This window comes from Falco biarmicus, chromosome 7 (genome assembly GCF_023638135.1).
Source record: "Falco biarmicus isolate bFalBia1 chromosome 7, bFalBia1.pri, whole genome shotgun sequence".
Taxonomy (NCBI): Eukaryota; Metazoa; Chordata; class Aves; order Falconiformes; family Falconidae; genus Falco; species Falco biarmicus.
This window is the reverse complement of record NC_079294.1, coordinates 64,238,285-64,259,690: the sequence shown is the minus strand read 5'-3', so window position 1 is coordinate 64,259,690 and position 21,406 is coordinate 64,238,285. Positions and strand designations below refer to the sequence as shown.

Below are 21,406 nucleotides of genomic sequence, written 5' to 3'. Positions count from 1 at the left end.
ACATGAGAAATAAGAAACTTTTTTTGGATGTATATCCCATTATAGATTTTTGTCAGGTACCTGAGCTTCCTTCTTTGGTGGGAAGAAAACCTTAAGGTTTTTCTTCTATAGTCAGGCACCCAACCATAAGCTTTTGCATCTCCGGTGGATCTCTTGGCTTCACTTACAACCAGGTGGAGACAGAGGAGAGGAATATCATGGAAATTGTGCCAAGAATAATAAATTACTAATAATTATTATATCTAACAAATAACTACAATATCCTTTACATATTAAGTAAAAAATAATTGACATGCATTTACTGTAGAGAATTTAAAAATCAGGGTTAGGTCTCTGAATCTCTTTTCTAAACCGTGGAAAAGCTGAGATGCTATTACTAAGAAAATCCAGGTGCATTGGAATCAAAATTGCCCTAGGCCAGGTGGTACTCTTTCTTTATAAATACAAGTTTGTTTAAATATCTTACTCCATTTTTTAAATATAAATTATGTCTTCTCCAGTTTCTATAAAGCCTCCTATTCTCTGTGCTTCAGAAGGTGTATTTCCATGAGGTGTTTTAGGTGCCAAGTATGAAATGTTGCATTTATCCTTCATCCCATTTAATCTCATTCTCCCTCTTATTACAAACAAGAAACATTTTTGAAATTGAAAAGATACAAGCTGATATCTTTGAATTCAAAGGCATCCTTGCTAAGCAAAATAAAGATTTTGCTCAATAGAGAGCCTATATCTAGCTGTATTGATTCTGTCCCATTTTTCTTGGCGTTGCAGGAAAGGGAAATACATTTTATATTATTCATGTCAGAATTTCTGAAGTGGAATCCCTGCTTTCAGTATAAATTTTCCACAGAATGTATTTAGTGGCAGGATTCTGTAGACATGTCAGGAAGGTCTTACAGGACCGGGCAAACTTCAGATAGACATCTATACAGCTGCATTTCCAAAATCTCTGAGTTGAGGGAACAGAACATAAATTTGGTTGCGCTTTGGTTACAGTGCAGTGATTGGTGCTTGACCAAAGGCACAGGTCGCCAGTTCAGACATAGATGATTTGGCTTCTTCACATCACTCATCTCAGGGATGCAGATTTGTGGGAACAAACAAATTTGGTCCTAGTCCATATGGAAAAATAACGGGAGTGGCAGCAGCTGTGTGTGTACAGAACTGCTAAAGCCTGTGGAAATTCCAAATTCAAATTACACCTGATGCTTCACGCATAAATTTCTTCAGGTAAATGCTGTACGTTGGCTTAGTCTCTCTTCCTTTCTTGCTTGCATTTGTGACAACCTCTACAGTGAGTGTGGTTTTAGTTAACTGTTGCTCAGGTTGTAACTCAGAGAAGCAATTCAGGCTGCAAGAGCAACATTTCAATTATACGAATAATCAAATTCAAAATGTTATTTGAATAATTTGAGTTCCTAAATTAAGCAAGCACTTTTTTGCAAGTGGTCTATAAATTACATTTTCCGCTACATTGGCAGTAAACGGGTAATTAATATCTCAACTTTTCCTTCTTAATGTTGATTTAAGAAAAATAAAATAAGCTTACAACATAAATGAGCTTTGCTTTCATAGCTCAAACATTACTGTCCCTACTCATTTAGCTGTGTAGCTCTGCTATACTTCTCTTTCCCATAGCTAGACAGATATGCAAGTATACAGATCCTTCTGTTTAGTTTAAATAGAGGAATTCTAGAACTAAAGAAAGTACAACTAAGTTGTAGTATTTTTTCTGTTATTTCAGAGAAAATATATCTTCACCTTCAAAATGAAATTAGTTGATTTGTTACTTTTCATTCTGTACCAAACAGGCATTTTGGTTTGTTTACCTAACGTCAAATGAGTGTAGATGTGACTACTTTCCTGATAGAACAAATGTACCTAAGTTAAACCATTACAAAAATAAATTTTTGCAGTGTTATAAAGCAGAGAATGTATTCAAAAAATCTTACCCAACCTCTTAGAAAAGTTTTGTGAAAATGGACTTTCTTTATTTTGCTTAACTTTAGGACCATAATTCAAATGGATAATATGGGATTAATTGTTAGTATTTCTCATATATAACCTGAGACAAAATATTAAGTGGACCACAGGGTGACAGAAAGAAGGGCTCACCAGTGACTAAATACATACATAGTTTAATCAGTTAACCCCTACTATAGATATTATGTTGATAGGGATATTTATAAGAAATACTTTTATTCATAGTGTGAAGGTTAAATACTGTTCCCTTTCTAGGGTTAAATGTAATGAAGTTTCATCTCAGTGACAGTAAGATGCATAAAGACAGCAAGGGAGACACAGGTGGGGGGAAGAGGCTGCATGTTTCCAAAGCTGCACTTTAGAAATGGTAGAAAAATAAAGAGGAAATAAAATTGTTTTAAATGGGTTGATAATTTTCATTTTTGATTTAACCAATGGCTTTTTTTTTGCAAAATATATATCATTTACCTGCAATGGCTTCAAAAACATGTATGTTTCCTATAAACTGTGAGGAGTGTATAGGCAGGCTAATGATAGCCTTTCTTTATTTGTACATTTCATTTGTCCATCCTTCCATCTTCCACCCAAATCAGACTTTCATATAAAAGTGCAATTTCACATATTCATAGCTTATCTAGGTGTGCTCAGCTCTCACATTTGCTCCATGTGTGTCAACCCAGAAAAAAAAAGGCTGCTGGCTGCTTTAAACAGAGCCTGAAGTCAGCATTTGTTTGCCCACTACATCCCACAGGGTACTGGAGGTCAGAACCTGCAAAGACCTTGGCCACAGCCACATTTTAAACCCCTGCACAACCTCCTGCACGTCCAGCGAGTGAGCCACTCTGCTTCCAGCTGACATACATCTCCAGCCCTAGGTCTTATGGAATATTTGAGAGCATTTAATTGGGTGATTTTCTGCCTTTTTCATCAACCTAGAGAGATATTAGGCATGAACGGGTTTTTTTGCTATTTGAGAAGATAAATGCATGATCAGGAATAATAGCTCCATCATTTCCTACTGGTCAGAATCGGTGGTTGGTTAATTATTCAACAGGCTCTGGTGTTGCTGCCAAACCCATGCTTTCTTCTCAGAGAATAACAGACAAGCTTGTTAGAGCAGCTTTCTTTGGACTGTCACTTTAATGTTGATATGGGGTTTATTGAGATGCCGGCACTTTAATTCTAGTTTATTCTTTTATTCTCTTATTTCTCATTTTGAAAGTACAACTTTTCCTGCACGTTTGTGCTGTCAAGCTAAACTATATTAATATTACCTTTGTTATATCATGACATTCTTTTGCAGAAATTATATACGTGGTTTAATGCCTTTGCAGAATTTTAGAATTAATCTAAGGTACCTCTTTCCTGGTACCGTATGTTGCTGTTTTCCACTAGTATGGAAATGCGGGTAATCTGATGCCCTCTGTGACATGGGCAAGTGCTTTACAAAAAAGCATCTTTGACAGTTATCTTTTATACTTTAACATGACCAAAGAGTTAGGCTCTTAACCACTAGGCCTTGTACTACTTTGGGATTGGACAAAAGGCAGAAGTCTTGTGATAGTAGTATCCATTTATGAGTTTGCATTATCATTTCATAAGGCAAAACAGAAGGTGATATAAGCCCACTGCCATTCCTTAGTTTTTGACGGAACATATTCATCAAAAAAGCATGCAGTCCCCTGAGCTTGCAGCCATATGCTACAGGAAAATGTCACCAGTTAAAGATGTATTCATTTGCTGTTTTGAAAACTCTGTTTGATATTCATGCATTCCAAGTGTTTTGACCTAGATTTCTGTAGAGGCATTAGATCCAGTACTGAACAGGAAGCTAGACAGCTGTTGCTTGTGTAGTCAAAGGAAGAATTTAAAGTAAGGGAAAAAAAAAAAAAAGAATAAAAAAATGAAAACATTTATTAATGCATGCCAACATTTTGCACAGCCAATATGTTTAATACTAGATTAACTAATATAAGCATATGGAGATGCATTTGTTGCAAAGCTTTAAAGAAAAGAACAAAGAAAAAAGTTGGATGTATCTAAAGTTCACATAGAATAGAATTTGCACTTTCTCCTATAAATGAAAGCCTGGTGAAATGGCAACATACTTTAATTATAAGCTACTTGCTAATGTCACAACATTTAAGTTTGGGGGCTATATTGTAGTACAAACCTCTCAGCATATGCCTTGCCTAATCTAGAAACCTACAGGTAGTAAAATTCTTTACTGAATTCTGCAGCCTTTGCAATCTGTTTTGCCCCATAATTGTATAAACAGTTTGTTTGTTGTAATTGTAGATTCCTTTCTAGTAAAACCAGGTACAAAACAGGTATAATGTAAACATACACATATAATTATTAAATACTGGCATTCATTATACAACTATGGCAAAGATCCTGTATTTTGTTATTACTGGGTTTGTACAAATATAGTTCATCTGATGTTCATAGGGCCTTTGGTAGTTGAGTAACAACTGTAAATAATGTCAGAAACAAATATTATCTTGGTTTGACTGGACCTTGGACAAGATCAGAGAATACAACACAAAGAGCAAGCAGGCTGGAGGGCCTGTTGATGCTGGCCCTGAATTTCAGAAAGACATGGATGAATCCCTTGCTAGACTTCAATGGTCATATGGTGGAGGGGATCTAACCAAGTTTCCAGAATTTAAATTTGAGGAGCCCAAATTTGAGGAAATTTGGCTCATCTAATCCAGCTTTAGCCAACCAAAAGCTAGATGTCAAAGATACTTGTCCAGATTGTCTCTCCATAACTCTTCATACCATCCTCTGCAGACATCTTTCCTGGGCTGGGCTGGGTAGTCCTGTTTCTTTCCATGACTGTCAAGGGAATTTGGCTGATTTGTCCAGATCAAATGGTAAATCTTAAGACAGCTACAGGCAGGCAGACAGTCCCCCTTAACACTATTAAACATGACCAACTCATTTTTTTAGTATTAGTGGAAAACCCAATTTTTTAGTTTTTATGTTTTTAACTATTAAGTTCAAGCAGCAATCTGTTATCAATTTCAACATTTTCTGTTAATGGATTTTATACTGAGTCAGTCCAAAAATAGAGGAAAAGGTGCAAACATTTCCCCTCCCTGAAAATGGTTTTCATTTTCGCAGTAAAAAATATGAAGATGGATTTTTTCCCCCAATAGCTCTTTTCCTAAGTGTTTATCAAATAGTTTATGCAAACACATTTCAGCTTATGGTTTATTTATAAACAGTTCAATTTCATTCTCCACGAAGGTGTGGAATTGGTTACCCAAGCCACGTGCTGGTTATTTATTTATTTACTTACTTATTTATGATTGGGTGAATGAAACTTTTTAAACAAGGGAAAAATGAATGAAGAATAGTGAAGAAATGATGCTGCAGTTCAGAATGAATAAATCAACAGGTCTAAATGTCATGAAACTGAATTCTCCAGTATCTTCATGAATAGTCAGTCAGGGTACTCATGAAGGCCTGTTGACAACTGAAAATCTGCACATTCAGTGGTGTGGTTGGAATACACATGCACAAAGATATGTAGGCGTACAGTCGCAAATGATGTCCCATGTAAATGTCCAGCCCTTCTGTTCAGATGTGCTGTACATCCTGTGAGCATACACCTACATGGACAGACCTACGCAGATAGCTATGTATGCAGTAATAATCACTCTTCCCAAATGACACTATTTGCAATTGAGGTGGAAGAACTTCAAATGTAATGGCAAACCTCAGAAATCTAATGAGGTTGGCCATTCTAATGCCTTGTAATGCAGGCCTCCACTATTAGAAGTGATGCTCTGGAGGCGAGTCTTTCTTGCACTCTTGGAAACCAGTTAGGGGAACAAAGCTTTTGGGGACGACAAGTCATCAAATATGATCCCACAGGCATGGCAGAAACATCACACTACAAACCCAGGCAATGCAGTAACGCTTAATGAAGGTAGTTAAGAAGTGCCATGGAAAGATTACGGCTGTAAGGGGAGGGATTGAGCTGTGATGAGAAAAATAAGTCTTTGGTGGCTGGGATTGTAGGAGTCTGCAACCAGAAAAAAAAAAAAAAAAAAAAAAGTCATAAAAATTTGCTTTCCTGTTGATTTGTGCCAAACAGCTAAAAGTATCTTCCTGGCTGCTAGAGAAATTTCTTCTGTTAAGTAGATATGTCAGAGTAAAACACTGGACTTGTCTACTGTATAACATACTCTGCGTATGGCCTTTATTTCCATAGAAGTATCATGCAAATATGTTTCACAAAAGTCTGTTCAGTAGTGACTACTGTTGAAGGTGAAGTTTGTCAGGTTTGATACTTCCCTTTCCCAAATTAATCAACCAAGTTAGAGGTCTTTCCAAGCCTAGCTGGACCACTGGGCTTGGTTGGGTGCACAAAAGAAATGTTTGCTTAGTCTGACATCTGGTTAGCTTTGTCACCCACCCAACCGTCCCTGAATTCATTTATGTCTGGATCATCTGGGCACAGTACCAGGATAAAGCTTGAGCTCATTTGTCTGGTAATAAGATGTTTCAATCCCTCCACCCTTGCTTTTCCAGTCAGAACACACTTTGCATCTTAAACTGACATATTTCCAATTTTTATAGTCAACTTTTGCAAGATCCTTCCATATGTTTAAAGTTAAAATTCATGGAGGCTATAGATAGCTGGGTCAGTCTTTGTACTAATCCGAAATGTGCTGGCTCAGTCAGGAAACACTAGCTCTGTACAACTAAACATGAGCTAATAAAGGTTTAGTTCTTTGCTAGTAGCATACCTGACACAAAGTATCTTGTTATCCAGCCTGAACCACTTAGGAATTAGCAGTAGCGTGCTGTACTATAGCCAGTTTGAACAGATGGATTTAGAACCAGAGAGTCAAATATATCCCTTTTTGGAATTTGTCTGCCTAATTTACTCATGTTACTGTTACAGAGTTACCAAGATAGCTGATGATGCTGCTCTGCACTGTATTTACTTGGCTGCATTGCCACACAGAAATGTGATTCATAGACTCACAGGAATTGCAGATGGAAGAGCCATATTAGATCATTCAACCCATCTCCCTGCTGATGCAGAATTGCTTGCTACAGCTACAGTACATTTTCTAGTGTTTTGTCTGGTCTAGTTGTAAAAGTCCCCTGACAAGGGACTTCCACTGCTTCCCTTGGGAAACCACTCTACAGTTCATCTTTCAAAATTGGCACTGTCAGAGGCAGGCTAGAGAACTAGCAGGACCACTGACCTGTACTCAGTTGGGAATTCCTCCCTTTCTAATCACTAGGTGAGCCTGCATGAAGATGCTGCACCATCAAAATCACATGGTGCTTGTGGACATACCACAGATTTACAGTAATGGACAGTTTTTCCTCTCATTTGCAAGACACACTTTACTTTTTCAAACCTACCAGCTTCTGCTACCTTTTTGTCCCAGGCCCTCTGGTGCATTTTTTAGTCCCTAACACGTTCTAAGCCAAGATTTGACACTAAAAACCTACCCAAACAACCTCAGCTCCTCTCTGGATCCTTGCAATTCTGATGTAAAGTTCAAGTTTCTCATTCTCAGGGTCCTGGCCCATCATCAGTACCAGTATTTTCCCTCCTACCAATGATATTGTCTTTCTGGGGGATTTTGATTGCTTTTTTATTGTTACAGTAGCCTTTGTTTTATTCCATAAGAGTAAGACAAAGGAATTTTTGGTTTTCTGCTTTTTCAGAAAAAGTCTGGCCAAAGAGGTGGGAACTGTTGTCAATCAGCACCAATAAATGATTTCCAAAAATGCCAGTAAACCAACAAATGAGAAAGGAAAAGAAAAAAAAAAAAAGAAAAAAGAAAAAAACACTTGTTTGACTGAATGAAACATTACATTTAAAGATCTGAGTACACTGCAAATATTTAAATAATCAAAGGAAATATTTATAAATGGAATTGTTTGGGGCATCTTTTGAACAGAATATTTATCTGGCTTCTTTTCATAACAGAAATTTTTAAAAAAAGAGTCAAAGTTCAGGCATGCAGTTCCAGTTATCTGTATGTATACTGACTTTTCATTCATTAACTCTCACAAATGAGCCAGTATGACCATCCTCCTGTCCTTCCTGATTACCTACTTTTACTGTTACTCTTATCAAAACAAGGCAGGCCAACGTCAAAAGATTTCACTGGAATCAGAGGACTGTCTGCTGAAAAAAAAATATATTTCTCTGCAGTTCAAAACAATTAGGAATTAGAAACTGGAGAAGGAAACATAGAAAAAATAAGATCAATTAAGATTTATATGTAATATTTTTTTTTTTTGGTCACCTATACTTTTTTCCTAGGTTCTGAGCCAGAATTGGATACATCAAATACCAAGTGAAAGGGCAGTTATGTCAGTAATTCTAGCCCATCTGGAAGCAATAACTACAGTCAATCACAGAGCAAATCCTTATCTGATGAGATTTCCAGCCCAATTTTTTTAGACAGGAGAGGTTCAGATAGTTCAGATAAGGTTTGGCAGCTGAATTGGTATTTGTCCCAAGCAAACCTCCAGAGGTTCACCAGTCACTACTAATAAATGAAAGTCTTTATAAGGTGATGGTTATTTTGTGGTCAACATGAGATAAATTGGTGGTGCCAGCCCAGGTCCTAGGAGACATCTGTCTGTATCTGAATGCCATCACCAGCTTGCTAGACATCTCTGCAAAGGACTGGTACCTGAATGTTTTAATGAGCTTTCCTCCAAAGCAGGGTGGTTTTCACTTTTGCCCTCAGGTAGAGTGGGAACCCAACTGCTTTCAAGGGCAGTAGATCTAGCACATTCATTCGATGGAGCAAAAGGCTCTTTGAAGGAGACATCAGTAGAGAAAACAAGCTGCTTGGGATGCAATACACACTGTGAGATCCTCATCCATTCCATCTCTTTCCCATTAGCTTGTTTGCCTGCTATGCCAGGTGTTCTCATTAGCCATATGTATAAATATTTATCTAACTTTTTTTTTTTTTTTTATCATTCTGGTACTGTATGTATAGGAAGAAGTAGAGCCAATCTGTGTGTGAAAATCAATGTTTGAAGATTTCCTTTTGGCTGCTGGTAGCTGCGGCCTCTTTTAACTGCCCCTGTTGCAGCTGGCTGTTATCTCAGAGCCACTTTTCCAACTATGAGGAACCAAATTAGGAAAAAAAAAATATATGGATGAGATATTGACCTTCCACATGTCGTACATTTTACCAATAAGTATAAATGACAAAGACACTAAGGAGTTTAATCTCCCATCAATGAATCAATACAAATCCCATTAACACTCGATGAGGGGATAAGATAGCCTTCAAGAGTTTCACACTTGCTCTTTGTATAGGACTCCCTCTAAAGGCTCTGGAAGTCCTTTTTGTCTCAGGACCATCAGTATATTGTGATTTTAATGAAGTGAAGAGGTTTTAAGAGGCAAGGAGACTCAGCAGATGAACGGACCTTACAGATTCCAAGTCTGGCCCGTACAAAAATTGAATGCTTATTTGATATGCATTGATTCTGCTAGAGTCTGGAAACTGGGAAGTCCGGAACATCAGCCATTAAGGTTGTCAGCAAGATCAGTAAAAAACAGAGACAGTTAAACAGTTGATTTCAAACTTCCTAGAAATTACAGGCTATCAGTTTCCAGTTAGCTGTCTCCCTCCCTCCTTGCTGCTTTGCTTTAGCTTGTCCCTCCAGTTTCAGAAATGACACCAAATACCTGCCCTTGACCTCTTCCCTTGTACATCTGCAATCGTCTGCAATAGTGATTTAACTCACAGTCCTTGCACTGTGCAATTTCTGCTTCTGCTGAAGCCAAAAACTGGAGCTAAACTTCACGGCAACTTAGAAGCAGCTTTAGGACACAGATTTAGCTCACTGAAGATAGCCAAGGATAAATTAAAGAAAACACTGATGTTACTCAGGGTAATTAGTTCGAGTTAAACATTAAACCTACTGGGCAACTTTATCAGGTTCTTGAAATGCTTTTGAATGCAACAGTGTGGTGGGAATGCTTATATATATATATATATATAATATATATATATATATTTCCTTATATATATATATATAAGGAAAAATGCTTATATATATACATATATATACATATATAAATCCTCTGGGCAAAATTTTCATATCAACCAGTCCTAATTTAGGCTGATAAATCAGAGAAAAAAAATCAGATTCCGAGTTGTATGTTTTGTTTTGCAGGTTTGTTTCTTTGTTTGTTTTTCTTTTCTAAAGTACTTGTTGGGGAAATTTTCAAAGCCTCTCGGAGTATTTTGTACTGAATATTAATTGAGCTCTGTGTGTGTGCGTGTAACTCCTCTGTGCCCTTCTGAAAGTTTTACCATAAATCTAGAGCAAATTGAGGTACCACACTGACAGTGAATTACATAAAATCCTCTTCTTTGTCTTCTATTTCCCTTTCTTCCTCCACTCTATTGTATTTATGTCTCTCTGAAAATCTGAAAAAACCCTGCCTGCAATTCCATTCCTTATTCTCTGTTTTTCCAATTAGATGTGCAGTCTGTGTTACCAGTATCATGGGAAGACAACTGGGCTGTCTGCCTCCTTCCTGGTTGCCTGAGTTGCTTCAGCCTGCAAAGAAAACATTGTGGGACTTTGTTCAGAACAGTAAGAAACTAAATATTTATCTTCCTTCTTATAATTTATGCATCATGGGATTAATATAGAAAGTACCAAGATTGAAAGGTCAAGTGAGCTTCCAAACAATGTTTCACAATGATATATCATTGCACTTTTACCATGGTCTGCTTTCGAGAAAATGAAGGACCAGTAGCCATGATGCACTGAAAGAAATATCCTTAACTGTGCTATGGACCGATTTTCTGTTATGCTTTTATAAGTTTCATTTACATTTCCTGTAGGGATTGTTATCTCAGCTGGAAATTTTAAATCAGTGTTATCACCTAGACAGCCTACATTTTTGGGGTTACCTTCTAATTGTTTGCAGGTACCTGCTGATGTTTTAATTATTCAACAGACTGGCTATGGTATGAAGATAGTGTAGGTGTGGGATTTTCTGATGTTGGACCAAGTCAGCACAGCCCACATCCCTACTGTCCATCTGCAGCAGACAGGGGAGTAAAATATCTTGTTGAGAATACCTGGGCTTCCTCTCAGCGTGGAGGTCATATAGTAGTAAAAACACATTCTTCTTTCGCATGAAAGACCTTTTGGATGGACAGCTTCCCTTCCTCCAGGTTGCCCAAGCCACAGTCCTCACATTTATGCCTGAGGCACCTTTCCAGTCCCTGGGAATTCAATAATACTTATACTGTTCCCTTTTACATTTTCATGGCCATTATTGTAGGGACTTCAGGCGAGGTCAGTGCAAGCCAGCAAGCATGCTGTACACCACAAAGAAAGGGCTGTATCTATGCTAACTGCAACTTTCATTAGTTTTAAGCTGGTTGAATCAGATAATATGACTCCTTACTATGTCCTTAACATGTCTGGTCAGTAGAGCTAGTCACTTAACTGTGCTCTTCCGAATCTGAAAAAGATCTGTCTGCAAGACTGCATTGTGTCAGAAGAGTACACCAGTTTCTACTCCGAAGATATTTTAAGTGCTTTGCAAAAGTTGAATAACCCAGGCTACAGGCAGATATGGTGGGTTTTCCACCTCTTGAAGCCTTCAAAACAGGAATGGATGCCTTTCTGAAAGCTATTGTTTAGCTAAAAATGATTTATTAGGCTTACTGCACTTGGAAATGGGTGAAATACTAGTAGAGAGCACCTTTGCATAGGTCACCTGATGACCCCTTCTGGCTTTAAAAATCTAAGAGCTTAGCCAAAGATCCAAGAAGTGAATATGGCTTTTTTATAGGCAAGATGTAAACAAGTTTATGTGGATGTGCTTGTGAACCAGGACTCACTGAGGTTTTGCCAGGTCAGATCTGTAGCTATTTGGACTGTAAGTCCCATGCTTCATGAGTATGGTAGCCATAAAAGAAAAATTAAAAAAGAAATATGTAGGTAAGAGCTAAATAAAGCAATGGCACTGTTTTCCCTTAAATGTCACCTCCTTTGGAAGAAAAAGAGGAGTGGAAAATTATAGGTGTCTGGCCAAAAAAAGGGAGGGGACACAGATCAGGAGAAACATCAGCCATCAAAATCTTCTGGTTTGCAGATAGGGGGGGAATGAAAGACTTCCTGCAGACTGGGAACAGAGGCCAGGGGGCTGGGGGCTGCAGCCAGCTGGGAAATGCCCGGCGCCGTATATAGAAACCCTCGCAAACAAACAGCTCCTGCCTGGCACTGAAGCCAAAAAAAGGGGGACTGCGGGGAGGGGGGGGGGGGCAGGGAAGGGGAGATGCTTCCGACCCCTCTGCAGCCCGTCTGCCCTGATGGATTTCACGAGTCCAGCAGCCACATCAAAAACACCCTCAGCCTTTAGATGAATGAGCTGTTTGTTTTTCTTCCCGATGGCTTGATAAGAGGTCACAGGATGTGTTCAATTTATTATTATTTTTTCTCTCTTTCTTTTTTTTTTTTTTTTTTTTAATATATAATGAAACAATAGGTTAAGAGAGAAAAGCCCCAGCCCAGTCCCAGTAGGTCTCTCCGTCCCCCATGCTGCTTCATTTCCTGCCTTTTTGAAGCAGACATCCCCCTTTTGTTTTCCTCCGGCCCGGCCAGCGCGTGTCCGTGTGGCGGCCACCGAACAAATAGGTTTTGGCCACCGTCACCTCCTCGCCCCCGCCTGCCCGCCTGCCGCCACTTGCTCATGGCTGGCGGCTTCCTGAGGCCTGGCGGCCGCTGCCGACCCACCGCCGGCCTCGCAGGAAGAGATGGAGAGGCCTGCACCCGCCCGGGCGGAAGCGACGGGAAATCCCTGCAGCTGCCCGATTGCACTCCTGTGGCCGGCGGGACACGGCCGGGGCATGCGGGCGCACGGCGAGAGAGCCTTCCTGTTGGCCCGGCCACCCTTCTCCCCCTTCATTCTGGAAATTCGTGGCACGCCAGCTCCCACACGCACGCTGGGGGAAATGCTGGGAGCTGGAGATAAGCCCTCCCGCCACTTCGGCTGCCACCCGGCTCTGCTGCCTGTGGTGAAAGTGGGAAACAAAGCCACGGCACCCGGGAGCCTCCCCCTGCTCTCCCAGGACCTCTTCTACCTGGAAGGGGACACTCAGTGTCTCCAGCCCTGGTTTAGGAGGACAGGGACTAGGCAACTTGCTGGAAAGGAGCAAGTGGGTGCGTGGGGAACCCCCCAGCCTCTGGGGAGATGCATGGGGGAAGGATGCTCATGTCTGGGCTCAGGTATTGAAATTTTCACATCCCTTCCCAGCTCATTAGCCTGTCCTAAAACTGGGGTGCAAAAGGGGTATTCCGGTCATAACTGAAATCCTTGGGTGTCTGGGGGCTTGGTCCCTGCCTCCAGCCAGGCATCAATGTGACACCAGCCCTCCTCCAAGGAAACATGCCCCTAACCACAACAAACAGGGTTGAAATTTGGACCTCTTTAGAAGTCCAGACACACCCTGTCCATGCCCAACAGGAGTTGCGTAGCAATAGGAAAAACAAGTTTTCCCTTCTGGCTGGAGCTGCCAGAAAGAAGGACGATGGTATATGCAGGTTTCAGCAGTCCCCAGCCACTGGATCTCTGCCGGCAGGAGGGATGGGGAGACGACATCTTCAGGGATGAGCTGCTCCTGCTCGGACCTTCCCGGCTGACCACAGCTGTGTACAGCCATGCTGTGACTCTGTGGTTTGCAGAGGAAGAATGTGATTTGTAAATCTGTTCCATACCAGCCCAGCTTCTGATTTTGGCCTAAAATGATGAAAAGTACAAAAAAAACCGTGAACTCTTAAACTGCTTGTTAAAGTTCTCGGTTTTCAACTCTCTGTCTGGTGACCTCTCTTTATAATTCCCTTTGTACAGACGACCTTTTGCACAGATGCTGCAGTGCTCATCCACAAGGCAATGCAGGAGTTAAAAATATATTCATATAGGCAAATTTGAACACTAAAATAAAATCATCTTACTGAGGTCATTGTCTCTGTAGACCAAAGTGAGGGAGGAAGTGCAGGAATGTGATGCTGATTAAGATACCACATGCTGGGCAGGTATCAGTTTAAACACTTTAGACTGTTACCTGCTCAGCAGGGGAGACCTGAATCCACATTTGATGATTAGGCCATATTTATGTCTCAGCTCAGCAAGTCTCTATATATTGGCCTGATGAGTAGAGTGTATAAAACTCACACAAGTGTCTCCAAATTAATCAGAGGGGTGAAAAAAAGTTCCACAGGTATGTCGGATTTCTAAATACATGGGCTTCCAGGGCTCATTTACGGGTAAATAGCAATCCACCCACTGGCCCCTTTCATGACTGGGATGAATCATACAGCAAGCTGAGTCACATCACAGTAATACACGTTCAATGGCACAGGCAACAAAACGGGTAATGTGCTGCCTGAAGAAAGGACTTTCTAGTACATGGAAAATTGTGCATATATTATACACACACACACACACACAAATATGTACACATATATCTACAAACTCTAAATGCACACGTATATAGACCTAGGCATATATGTTTTGCAGCTTTACATGGAAAGCTGTAGCTATGTTACATCATACAGAATTTGAAGGTCTCAAATTCTGATTAGCATTCTTGATGGGTTCTTTCAGCATAGTTTAGTCAGGAAACAAGGCTTATGCAATCACAGTCTGTGTATGTGTGTACGCGTCTGTCACCATTAGACATCAGATAATTTACACAGGAGAGAGGCATTATGAATGTCCCTAGCCCAGGAAAAGCTTCCTGGAGAAATAGCTTCTGTCAGTATTTTCACCTTAAGAAAACAAAGACAACCCAGCTACAAGACATGTATCCATTAAAAATCTTCATTAGGCTTTGTTAAATCCTGTACTTGTGGAACTGCTTGCTCAACATCTAAAGAATTATTGTGAATAAGAAGTCATAAAGGATGCCACCACAGAAACAAAATGCTACTCATATTTCACATTAATCTGCTACTCTTTTTACTGCAAGATATATACTTTATATATATATATATATATATGTAAAAAATAAAGTACATATATCTAATTTATTTTTTTAAAAGGGTTTTATTTTTCAGTTTACAAAATTCTCCTCTGGGCTATACACAAGTACGTTTGCAGCTCTGGGCAGAGCTGAGCTTTCAGGACATTGCACTCCCACGTGACCCAAACTATCTCACATGACCCAAGGACTAATATTACTATTCGAGAGTTAAAGCTACCCTCCAAATGGTCAGAGTGATGCATGAGAGAGGTCTTTAGCCCATATGCTCTGCAAAATAAAATTCCAGAATAAGGTCTGATTAGCACAACTTCTGCTGATGGTCCTGGGTGTTTCTTCAGCTTTAGCCCGTGAAGATTAAACCCCGTAAGATTCAATTATGAACATGGGGCTTAACATATGGTTTAATATAGGAAAGTAGTAGTATTTTTTTCTCGTGATTTTTTTGTTTGCTTGTTTGTGGGATATTTTTTTTTAATATATATGTACAGCCTTGGTATTGAGGTTCATACAAAGAGTTGGGCTGCAGTGTTGCTTAAACAAAAAAATTCCAACTCAGCCAGCTGTGATTGCACCCGAAGTCCTGGCTTCTGCCAAAATCCATTTCTGACTTGGAGAGCTACCGCAGTGCCCAGTTAAGCGTTTGTACCCAGGTACATGGTATTCCACTGCCTCATCTCCTTGTTACAGTAGGAGCACAGACAACTTACTGGAGTTCTTTTTGGAGCAAATGATCCAGTGACATGGAGAAGCCAGGAAAGGAAAAAGAATTATGGTTTGAATTGCTGATATTTCTAAAGGAAAAATACCAGTTGCCATGACAATAAAAATTGAAATATTCAAAGAGGTCAAAATTAAAATACACGATTTACTCTTCTTGAAGAAAGTGCGACACACACACAGACCCCTCGTGGATTTTAGATTTTGAGATTCAGGGCTTTTATTTGTTTTTAGAGGTTCAGGGCCATCTCTTAGAGCATACCTCACTGTTCATACAGCCTTCAAACTGACCTCGGCTGTGGAGCCCATTTCTGAAATAGAGTCCTTTGTGTTTTCTAGTCGTTCCTAGAAAATGAGAAAAGGTGTCAAACACCTCTAGCCCATCTTTACGTCTGTGACTAAATGGGATTGAACAGGCCTGGAGGGCTGGAGAATCCCCAGCTGGGAAAAGATGAGAGCACTTGCTTCTGTAATATGAATATGTTGGCAAACAGAGATGCTTTGGGAGAGACAGACCCACAATCAGTGCTTTGTGTTTCTTTCTTTTCCAGTTCTCTGGAGAGGGAGGGCTGTTTTGTTTCTTAGTTTTGTTTTGGTTTTAGCCTCCCTATGGCATATTTCCAGTTGCAATATAGCCACCTTGGCACCTCCTTTTCCCTTCTTTTAATGCTATCATAAGGAAGACTAGCCCTCACTGGGAGATCATTTCCACATCTACATAAAAAACTGTCCAGATGCTCCATCCACAAAATCTAAAATTTGCCAAAAAAATCCAATAGTCTCTTGAACCCTCAAGATAGAAAACCAGGGGTTTTTTTTTCCCCCTTGTGGTAGTTTACCAAAATAAGAGAAAAGGATTGCTGTTTAAAAAAAATAACAAAATACCCAGAAACTCCTCCTACCAGGCTGTGATTGATCTCTGTTTACCTCGGGGGTTGCAGACTGGCAGGAGAACCTGCCATCTGACCACAGCATGTGCCAAGTCTCGCAGACTTCTTGCAACTGAGTCCTTGTGCTGTAATTTACTTTCCATGGAACAGGGATGCATCCAGAAGGATCAGTGAGGTGTAAACCTTAAAGTGTACAAAGCTTCCTTTGTTCTGAAGTAATTATGTTGTTACTCTTGTGTGTGCTAGGTTGGAGGTTCCAAGGAAGAGCAGCCAAGAAGTCTCTGCTACTTTCATCCTTGGTCACTGTTCAAGCCATAGGGGATGTCAGTGTTTTTGCCCTCAGGGCCATCTAGAACAGGAATTCACAAAACCTATAAAGAGTAAAGTTGTACGTAGGGGCAAAGGGAGGAGAAGGGTCAGCAGAGAGACTATGCAGCCTTCCTAACGTCTGGGTCTTGCTCAGCGTGGTGTGGGTGGAGAGGGGAAGGGGCAACATTTTCTCAGAAGCTCTCAATTTACTGAAATAGGTTGAAGAGGTTGAGCCACTTAAAATCAGATCAGCTTTAGCAACTGTTCATTCTCTGTGCTTGCTCGGGAAATGTTGGCAGTGAACACCCTTACCCATACCGTATTTTGAAGAGGACAGATTCTGCTCCCTGTGGTGCTACTGTAAATCCTGACTTCCTTGTGCTGATTTCCTTCCTTCAGATCCTTAGCAAATTCTGCATGTATCTTATTCACTAACACAAGTAAAACCCAGTTGAATTAATAAGTAATGACTTTGGTTTTTCAGCTTTTCCTAGTCATGTAGAAGGTTCCTCCCCATTCATCCTGCTCAGCATGCAAAAATACCTAAAATGTCCTGAGAGAATCAGCATCTTCACGGAGAAGGGCTGATCTATGATTTCACTGGGCTACGGAACAAGCAATAAAAGAAGAAATTTTATTAAGGAAGCAAAAATTTACCATCAGAAATCTTTGAACCATACATTTAAATTTTTGAATTTGGGGCAAAATATTATTTGTGCAGCAGACTCAGCTCTTCCTATCTCCATAGTCTGAAGTATCCCTACGCTGCCAGCTGTACAGTGCATATCTCATTGCAGTACATGGTGTTCTGAAGTGTGCCAAGTAATAAGCTATAAAGAGAGAAGCAGGACTCAAGCAACACAAGGATGCAAAGCAATATTTTCCCTTGACACCCAAGGTCATGGCATAAAGAAACGTGGAACAAGGGAGCGTCAATTTTCATTGAAGATGCAGGGTACAGTGCTGCTGTACCAAGCTAACAGAAATAAATTAACGTGATGGCAAACTTAGAGTGTCCTCTTAAAATGTGTTTGTAAGTGTGTGAGTGTGCATGCTGGGGGATGTTGCCACATTGCTCTGTATATTTTCATGGCTAGCAGAAACGGGCAACACAGACTTAAAAAGAAACACATTTTAAAGATAATCTACTCTGTATATACTATAAATACCGACACACAGTTTTGCAGGGAGCTCTGGGTTAAAGCACTGAGAGGAGTAAGTATGGTTTGCTGCCCAGTGAATTACTTATCAATACAGTCTTAACTCATTACCAATTCCTAAACAAAACATACACCCAAGATGACTTTTCAGGATTTATTATACTTACATTTGTGCCCCTATCAAGCTGGAATAACTACTGTTGCATTCCTCAGTTCTCTCACCTCCACGGTAAGAACTACGTATGTGTAGGAAAACAGAAGAAACCTTGTTTGCCTATTTAGCTATTGCAGCAGTATAATACAGTGTAAATGAGGAGTAAATGCAGAAGAAACATTTGGTTTCTGATTGCTCTGTGCTCAGTTTGGAGTCCTGTGAAGTAAATGGAAAAACCTCCATTGACTTAGATGGAGTTTATATCAGTCCCTTGAACAGTATGAAGCCAGCAAGGAGGATGCATAGCATTCACCATACAGCTCCAGCTTACTTTAATTCTTTACCTAACGTTTCTGAAACGCAGACTGTAAGGGAGCATTCCTTTATGGTTAGGAAAGCACACGGTGCTTAATTTTAATGGAAAACTCTTTTTTAAACAGACAGATCCTGCTGTGTTTGACAAATATGTTCCAGAAAGAAGCTCAATCTAGATGCTATGTGTAACTTTATCTTATTCCCTTTTGAGCGCTACTGTTCTTGCAAAGTGATCTCTCAACTGCCCAAAGTCATTACACTTTTTCCCTTTCACATTGTACCTCTGTAAATGTCAGGCATAACTACATTTTTATTTGCAGAGATACCACTGCTATGAATGAGTAAAAATTTCCTGCTCCCCCGCCTCCTTCTCTTTACCCTGTGCGCTTTCTGCTAATATGATTTGTTGAACAAATTGTTCCATTAATCTGGGGCTGTTTGACAGAGTGAGAAAATAAGTGCCAAAGTGAGAAGATTCACAAGAATCGGAAATCTCAGTCCCTCTTTCTCAAGGTAAATAGTTATTATATCAGGGTGTCAGACTGGTGAAATGGATGTACTTTCATTCTCAGTTTGTAAATGTCACTTTTCCTCAGCCCATCAGGGTGACAAATGAGGTGTGGGTTACAGTAAGAGTTCATTCCTTGACAAAGTTCTTGCTGGCTTATTTCAACAGGAAGGTAACTCCCCTTTCTGCCCCCCACCCAAAAGCAGGAGGAGTGGGACACATCTTTAGTCGGGAGAGAAACAAGAAACAGCGCAACCTGGCCTTAAATAATGCCCAAATTGTTTCCATTTGCTGCTAAAACCTGATAAAGGTTTCTCCAAAAAACAACTCGTGGATACACTTTGTTTGCCTTTCTTCTCTTTTCTTGCTTGTTGTTTTTAGCCCAGACCCATATGACTGGTGCTTATGTCAATATTTATTGACATGCGGTCAAGAGAGGCCACTTTTTAAGCCCCGTGCTATCTGGTTGTTAATTACCACACTGCAAAGTGTTAATGAAGAAAAACACCCTTTTCTTTTGACAGATAATTGATAAGAGATCAGGAGGCCCAGCGCCTGACAAGGAACATGGAATGGTTTATTTGATTGTCCTGCAGATGACTGCATTTGAGGACTAGCAAGGAGCCCACCTGGCTCACAGGAAAACAGGGTCCCAGGGTGAAGACTGTGGTAAGGAAAGAGGAAAGGACGATCTGAGCGATTTGAACACAGGGCCGCCTTTGATTTCGGAGTCTGTGATAACCTATGGTCTCTCAGGAAAACAGGATTTGCAGTAGCTCATGAAATGCCTTCACCAAGGCTGAACCATCGCCTTCAGGACATAGACTTGTGCTTTTTTTTTTTTTTGTTAATGGTCTAGTAATCATGAAAGAAAGTTGCTCCTGCCTGAATTTACCACAGCAGTAATTCAGAAAGATATTTGCTTGATGGATTTAACTCTGTGCTTTCAGCTTGTAGCTGCTTTTAGTGTTTGGAACCATCTGATAACTGAATTCAGATTCTCATCTTGAGAATGGTTTGTAAGACAATTGTGTTTGGCGCTCATCGACAAAACTGTTATGAATCAAGCAAATGTCATTTTGCTAGAAATTCTGGAGAAAAAGCAGGAAGAAAGTAACTGTTTAAGGATTTTGGTTTTGGTTTTCGTTTTTTTAACTTTCAGAATGAAACAAAATTTTCTACAAAACTAGGAATAAAAGCAAATTTTTAAAAATAAAAAAGGAACTCAGAAGCCAAGCCCCCAGATTAGTAGTTCTGTACAGGCTTCCCTAAGGTTTCTAGGTTTGCAAGGATGTGAATGTTGAATTAGGGTTTTCAGGCACTGCTGTCTCCTTGGTGGGGGGATGGCTAGGACTGGATCTCACTGATAATCAGATCTCAAGACCAGAAAGTTCAACATTTGCAGATCTTCAAGCAGATCCTAGAAGCTAATCAAGCAAGCTGAATGGAAAAAACATGAACATTTAGCAGAGCCCACCTGTATTTTCTTAGAAGCTCATCAAAAGCAATATGTTTCCACGTAACATTTTGCTTTTTGTGAATCAGCGTTTTCTGATTAAATTATATTTCATTGCAAAATAACTGCTCCATCAATGTATAATCTGGCACGCGCAATAAAAAAATGAAAAGGGTTGGGGGTGAACTGGAACAGGGACCTCCAGATCTGGATATACTGCTTAAACTGAAAGACTGCAAAATGAAGGGCTATCATAAACTCCTGTGTGTGTTCGAACCCTCAGAGGGAGACAATAATTAAATGCATGTTACATGTTTCTTTTCCTGACTGATAAAATGTCAGGCTTTGAATTAGCTTGACAATGACAATAGTTATGATTCAGAAATGGAAATTTGCTTTTCATTATTAAGAAAACCACTGTTCTCCAACACTCACTTAAAAGTAGCTGTTTCTACAAACACGTCTGCCATTAAATTCCCATGCTAGAATATTTGTGAGAAATTAACATTAAAAAGGAGACTACATATTATTCAAAGTGAATCTATCTAATTTTCTCTCTGTGTGTGCATTTCCAATGTATTTATCTCTGTGGAATCCAGGCAGCAGATAATACTGAATTTTGTATGACATCATACCCATTTGAAACAGATCACAATCTCATAAGCATACGATTATGCTTTACCTAACAGATCGGCGACTAAGAGGCCCTACTGAAAAAGAAATTTCAAAAAGTAATAGTACAGCGAACAGGAAAAAACAAATCACTTCATATTGAGACTTTTTTTTTTTCCCAAATGTTCTTCTCTTTTTCTCATCAAGCTTGCTTCTGCACGTAAATTGTTCTTTGAAGACCTATTTTCTCCAGTACTGGCTAAAATAAGCAGAACAG

General features: G+C 39.8%; 1 long non-coding RNA gene across 2 annotated transcripts; it reads left to right on the top strand.

Moving 5' to 3' along the window:
- The first annotated feature begins 2,785 nt into the window (after positions 1–2,785).
- On the top strand, positions 2,786–20,990 carry LOC130153227 (uncharacterized). Of its 2 annotated transcripts, none has more exons than XR_008823279.1 (3): positions 2,786–2,890; positions 10,484–10,599; positions 19,586–20,990. It is a non-coding gene; the product is annotated as an uncharacterized LOC130153227 (long non-coding RNA). The 2 variants fall into 2 exon arrangements; XR_008823280.1 differs by lacking the exon at positions 19,586–20,990 and adding an exon at positions 13,567–13,739.
- Positions 20,991–21,406: the final 416 nt, after the last annotated feature.